The 6,308-nt window shown below is 29.9% G+C and overlaps 1 long non-coding RNA gene across 7 annotated transcripts; it reads left to right on the forward strand.

Annotated features, from left to right (window-relative positions):
• The first annotated feature begins 559 nt into the window (after positions 1 to 559).
• Positions 560 to 5,956, forward strand: LOC104249306 (uncharacterized). 7 transcript variants are annotated; one of them, XR_011403973.1, is made up of 8 exons: positions 560 to 778; positions 1,947 to 2,068; positions 2,154 to 2,285; positions 2,606 to 2,675; positions 2,749 to 2,927; positions 2,998 to 3,168; positions 3,930 to 4,731; positions 5,693 to 5,956. It is a non-coding gene; the product is annotated as an uncharacterized lncRNA (long non-coding RNA). The 7 variants fall into 7 exon arrangements; XR_011403974.1 differs by lacking the exon at positions 5,693 to 5,956 and having other exon boundaries at positions 3,930 to 4,049; positions 4,481 to 4,788; XR_716697.2 differs by lacking the exon at positions 5,693 to 5,956 and having other exon boundaries at positions 3,930 to 4,788.
• Positions 5,957 to 6,308: the final 352 nt, after the last annotated feature.

The raw sequence follows: 6,308 nt of genomic DNA on the forward strand, positions 1-6,308 counted from the left end.
AAAGTTATCCATGATAATTTGCTAAGTGTTGCGTTAATAAAATACCATTTGGCAATTTCAGGACAAATTAGTTGAAGTTAGATAAAATTAGTTTGTTTTTCTAAATTTGAATTTTAAAATACTGAAACAATTACTATTTTTTTAAAATGATTTTTGAATTTGAATTTCAAAATACTGAAATAACTATCTTTTCATATTTTAAAAAATTAACTTATCAACAACGACTAATTTTTAGGAAGTTACCAAGAAGTAATAAATTTAGTTTGTTTTCTAAATTTGAATTTCAAAATACTGAAATAACTATCTTTTTAAATTATTTTTTGAATTTGAATTTCAAAACACTGAAATAACTATCTTTTCACATTTTAAAAAATTAACTTATCAACAATGACTAATTTTTAGGAAGTTAGCAAGACGTAATAAAATGTGGGAACGACATACTCTAATGATGATAATTATTTTAATTTAAAAATAATGAAATATCAAATGTTTTACATTCTTTAAAAAATTAAGTTACGAACAAGGGCTGGAGCCTTTTTATTTGCTTTATCATCGCGCCTTTCTGTCTAAAATTTTAAACCCTAGGTAGTGTGCACTTTAAACACCCCACAATGTACCTCCACGATTTCTAACTCCTAACCCACAAATCCAATCTTAAACGGATTCTCGGTAACATAATTCTTCAAATTTTTCATGTCTGTTTCACATTTTTACAGTATATACCTCCAATTCTTTCTCTTTTCTTCGCATACCACTCAAAAATTCTGAATTACAGGAGGTAAGTTATATGATTTGTAGTTCTAAAACACTCATTACATTTCTAAGAGTATTCTGCGTTAATTCATTGATTACACTATGTATTAGTGTCTTTATTTTGATTTACATTTCTTCTCAATTACCAGAGGACTTAATGGCGGTTGAAATAAATTTTGTTAGCGAAATTAACAGCAAGTCAATGAGTTAGAAATTGAAGCTTCGTATTGTTAGGCTTTGGGAAAATTTGGATCGGACAGACCTGATAGCCTTTTTTCAATTGACATTATTCTGATGGATGAAAGGGTGTTGTTTTCAACTTTACGATTACTTTCTATTTTGTATTGTTTACATATGCGTAAGTATATTATAGTCATATATGGAATAACTTAGTCATTTTTACTAATTGAGTTTTTTTTCGGGCAACCGTATTCATGCAAGTATTGGGCAGGTCTTTTATCCAAAGGTTCAAACAAGAAATTAAGGAAATGAGTTTGTACATCATGAAGAATTTTGTGGTTTGTCTAAATCAATTCTAATAACAGTACATAAGATCAAAGTTTAAGTTTTAGATTAAAGATGAATTTCTTGATATTGTTAAATCCTTAAGCATTTAGGTGGGCAATTAGTTTTGCTTGCGGTAACTTTATCCTTCTTTCTTTTATTTCTTCTATCTGTCATTCTAATGAAATTTTAATAATGAAGATAGTAATTTATTTTAGAAGACTCCAAAAGATCTTTTTTTCCATGTTGGTATTATATTTTATAAGAAGGTGAAAGAACAAAAGACTGTGTTTATATATATTTATGTTTGAGTAAACTTAAGTACCATGGAAGAAGAATCATAAGAGTAAATGCAGATGGTAAGTTAGGCAAGACGCCTATAGTCAAAATCCTGCCAAATATTTTACATAAGTTGTTATACATACTTGAAAGGTAACTACTTGCCTTTTTTGTAACAAATGAAAGTAATTATAAAATTGAGGTGTTCTTTATCGAAAATGACAATCTGATTGCTGTCTTATAATATTGATTTTCACTTTCAGTTAACATTCCGTAATCTATTTTTTGTTCTTTTATGTTTGGTATACCAATTGTTATTTCTTTGGTATATCGTAAAATTTATTAATTCCTTTACAATCTTCATTTATATTGTCAATAATAATTACCAATTGCTATATTATTTTGCACAGATTTTCTTCACCAATATTATTGTAAATGTTATTGGGGAAACTGTGAGCTATGAGGATGTACAGTCTATAAAACAAGATGATAACATTAGTATGTTCATGAACATTGTGATACAAGATTATGAGTAAGTTTTCCACAATCTTTTAACTGGATAAATATTTCAACAATTCTTTATTTTGATTCCATGCTTAACCTTATTATAATTGTAGGAGCAATAATATCTCTACAACTTTTTGGGGTGATTTTGTGGAACAGATCAAGCCACATTTGAATAGATCCAATGATAAGCCAGTTGTCGTCGTCATGCAGTTGATTAGAGAACAGTGCACACCGATATCGAGGTTATTAAATTATATACTTTGAAATACAATTTTCTCTATTCAAGTAGTAAACTCTAATAAATTACTTTTAAGGAACAATATTCGGTGAGTAACACTTGGCACACGTGGAAGCTTTGGATCAATTAAAATCTTCCTCAAGTTGTTGACTTTTGCTTCAGGCCTCTATAAGTTATACTAAATTTATGGCTATTTCAGATTAAATTTTAGTCTTAATATTTATTAATGTATCTCAAGTTAAAAAATGATACATAATAGTTTTGTGCGTGGAGAAAGCTCACAAAGAATTACTCAAATTTCATATCACATGACTCATTCTGTAGTTGATGAGCTAGCATCTGGAAGTGTTGGAGTTAAAAAAAATTTATTGCGGATTTGAGTGACTGTAAGCATGTAAGTACCTACTTTTTAAATTTGTTAATTTTTAATTAGCACAACTTTTATCTTATCTTTCTCTACATGACAGTTGTATATACAATTTTTATGCGCAACAAGAAATTTCTGGGTTGTAGCAACTATAGTACATGTAGAATTAGACCGTGGATGATGCTATTTCACATGCAAAAATTGCGCAAAGAAAGCAGTCAGAGAGGAGAGGAAATTCTATTTTAAAAAATGCGGGCAGATTCAATTTGCCACTCATAGGTATGACCATAATTTGTACTTTCTTAACTATTATTAAAGATTAAAAATTTAAAAACAGAAACTCTTTCAGGTACAAGCTACAAGTCAAAGTGATGGATTATACACGTACAATTTCTTTGCTGCTGTGGTATAGGGATACAACAAAGATTATCGAAAAGTCGGGAAATAATTTAAAGAATGCTATAGTTGAGGTATAATACAATTGTTTGGAAAAATAAAACTATCAGCATTGAAAGAAATGGTACCTGATCCTTTTCCCTGCATTCATTTCCTTTTTTATTTTTGCGTAGTTGATTTTGTGTCTATATTTGTGTCTATATGCATGCGATGACTGTTAAACTTGAAAGAACTTTAGGTTAACCAATAGCGTCAAAGTTCTTTAAAGTTTAAGTCACAAGGTCATTAAGATCTGACAATAAATTTCAAATGAGCTTACTGCTATATTTGTATGCCTTTGCTCTTTTTAGATTTACTTGAGATGTTTAATAAGTTTGAAAGGATGATAATAGTTTTCTGTTTTTAGCTGTCCCATAAGTTTACTAAAGTTAAGATAATTGTAGTTAATCACTAAAAAAGTTAAGATCTGTTTATAATAGTTCTCTATTTTTAGCTTATCACTAAAGTTTTCAAGATAGGTATCCTGCAACAATGGTTGAAGAAGATTCGAATGCACAGTTATCAGAAAATAAGATCAAGAGAGTATTAAAAATAAGAAGACATCATAAGTTGTTTGGATGTGTAACTGTTGGAGAAACTAAGAACTGTCTGATTAGTTAGTTTATTGGTTTTATTAATTATGAATAGAATGTTTGAATCATTTCATGTTTTTCCTGGTATTGAACTTTTCCTGTTTAGTTAATTTGGTATTTTCATTTGTTATGGACAAACTATTTGAATCAGTTCATGGTTAGTTTATGAGGGAGAAAGAATAGATAATTTCTCTAATAGTTCTCTTGCCCGATATGAGTTCTGCACAATATGATACATCATCTAATTATGCAGTGCCGTCCTAGGATAAATCCTCAGAAACTCTCTCGTGTTGCTCCCTGCTGCCAAAAATGGACACCCACGACATATTTCTTCCTGGACCTTCATAATAAAGTTCACAGTAACTACAAACAGGTGACAAAACATTTGGTGTACCATTCTTACTATGAAGCAAATAACCATAATATTTATATGAAGGCACAGATGTACCCTTCAAAGTCTTTGAATACACGTAGGAATTAGAGCCTTCCACCAAATAGTGTGTTGCTAAATTTGCTTTGTCTTCCAAGGGAGAAAAATATTTAGGATAAGTGAGAGCACATTTCACCTTAGGTTTGGTGAGAGCGTTGGAATCTTGCAGTCAGTATTGATCTCAAGGCTACTAGATCTAATTTGTACTAGCAATTTAAATTATTTTGCCATAACTTGATAGGACCATATTTTGTAACATCAACTTAGATTTGAGATACTCTAAGTTGGTCATGGCACCAAGTACAATTGTGGTGGGAATATGAGATTTTGTATCAAGATTTGGAATAGGTTATGACATTTGTGGGAATATTCAGGCAAAGTAGCTGAAACATTAAAGCAAAAAGCAGTAGTTGCTGGCTGGGAAGATGCACAAGTATGACACCATGTGGGAGACACAATATTTAATGCAAAAGTTAATGAAAATATTTGGTATTTTCAGTAGGAGCAAAAGCGATGATTAGTTATGCTCCGGACGATGGGAAGGGTATTGAATAAGTTGACGCAGAACCTTTTACTGTCCTTATTTTGTGAAGGAAATGAACTTCAATCCCCTCCAAATGAAAATGTAAGACTGCTCTTTTCTTGATTATCTATATTGATTTTATTTTAAATTTGATACAAATTTTATCCTTGAACTTTGCGTGAATGCATAAATATTGGTGATCCCTAGCATGGATACAATCCTATGAAGTCCTCCGCATAGATACAATCCTATGAAATTCATATATTGTTTTTCGATTTAATTCTTTTGAATGTGATTGCTAAATTTATTCTACCATATAGATCTGTTTCTACTATATCAGTTTTTTCCTTTAAAACAATCCGCGCATCACGCCGGTACGTATACTAGTTGAAGTGTACAAAGCAAGGTCAATTTAGGCCATCTCCAATCCTCCCCCATTTCTCCATAACGGGGGCAACTTTTACCATAATAGAGCTCCAACCCTCCCCATTTTTGCCTTCAAAATAGGGATGAATAGTGTTCCTCCAAATATAGGGGGCACTATTCATCTCCCAATTACTATTCATACATATTTTATTATTTAATTTCTTTAATTTATCTCTTTATATATACCTAATTATGTTTATGTAATATCTTTATAATATTAATTTTTACATCTTAACTTTGGCGTATAATTTTGATAAATTAATTTTCGTGCATTTATTATTTTTATGTAAAATTGTAAGTTAATTTTATTATAAGTTATAATTGTACAAAAAATATATAATCATCTCAAAAAATGAATGGTGCAAATATAAAATATTAGATGTTGCTAAAATTGAAAGGTGTGAATATAAAATATTAGATATTACTCCTCCCGCCCGTTATGTTATTCAAGGACAAAAAAATAATATGGGCTATTATTTAGCTGACGGTATATATCCGAAATGGTCAATCCTTGTGCAAACTATTCGTGAGCCACGTTCGGTAAAGAAGAAATATTTTGCGATGAAACAAGAATCATGTCGAAAAGATGTTTAACGTGCATTCGAAGTTTTGCAACAACGTTTTGCAATTATTGCAGGACCGTCACGTTTTTGGCAAAAAGAAGTGCCGCATGATATAATGCTACATGTATTATACTGCACAACATGATAATCGAGAATCAACGTGATCTTAATGTACCAATTCAAGATAATTTGGAAGGTCCACCTCCAACAGTATAAATGACAGTAGATGAAAATCAACGATTTCAAGAATTTTTAGCTCGACATAGAAGAATTAAGGACAAAGATGCTCATTTTGTACTTTGTAATGCATTAATAGATCATTTATGGGAGAATACTAGAGGTTGAAGTTGAATATTTATGTAGTATTTTGAATGAATTTTATCGTTATGTAATATGTATTTAATTAATTTTGTATCGCAATGATTTCACTTTTATTTGAATTATTAGTTAATCTATAATCATTGCTTGCAAATTATATTATTTAAAATTTTATGAAATTATTTTAATGGAAATTACAAATTAATTAAATAAAAGATGAAATTTGTTTAAAGGGAATTAAAAATAAAATTGAAATGAAAGATAATAATAATGTAATATTGAAGAGTGAGAAGAATATAAAAAAGAATTGGGGTAAAGGTTGGAAATGCCCTTATTAAGATCTCCATCAGCATATCTATGCCCATTTGATGC

The sequence above is a fragment of the Nicotiana sylvestris genome, chromosome 11, assembly GCF_000393655.2.
Source record: "Nicotiana sylvestris chromosome 11, ASM39365v2, whole genome shotgun sequence".
Classification (NCBI taxonomy): Eukaryota; Viridiplantae; Streptophyta; class Magnoliopsida; order Solanales; family Solanaceae; genus Nicotiana; species Nicotiana sylvestris.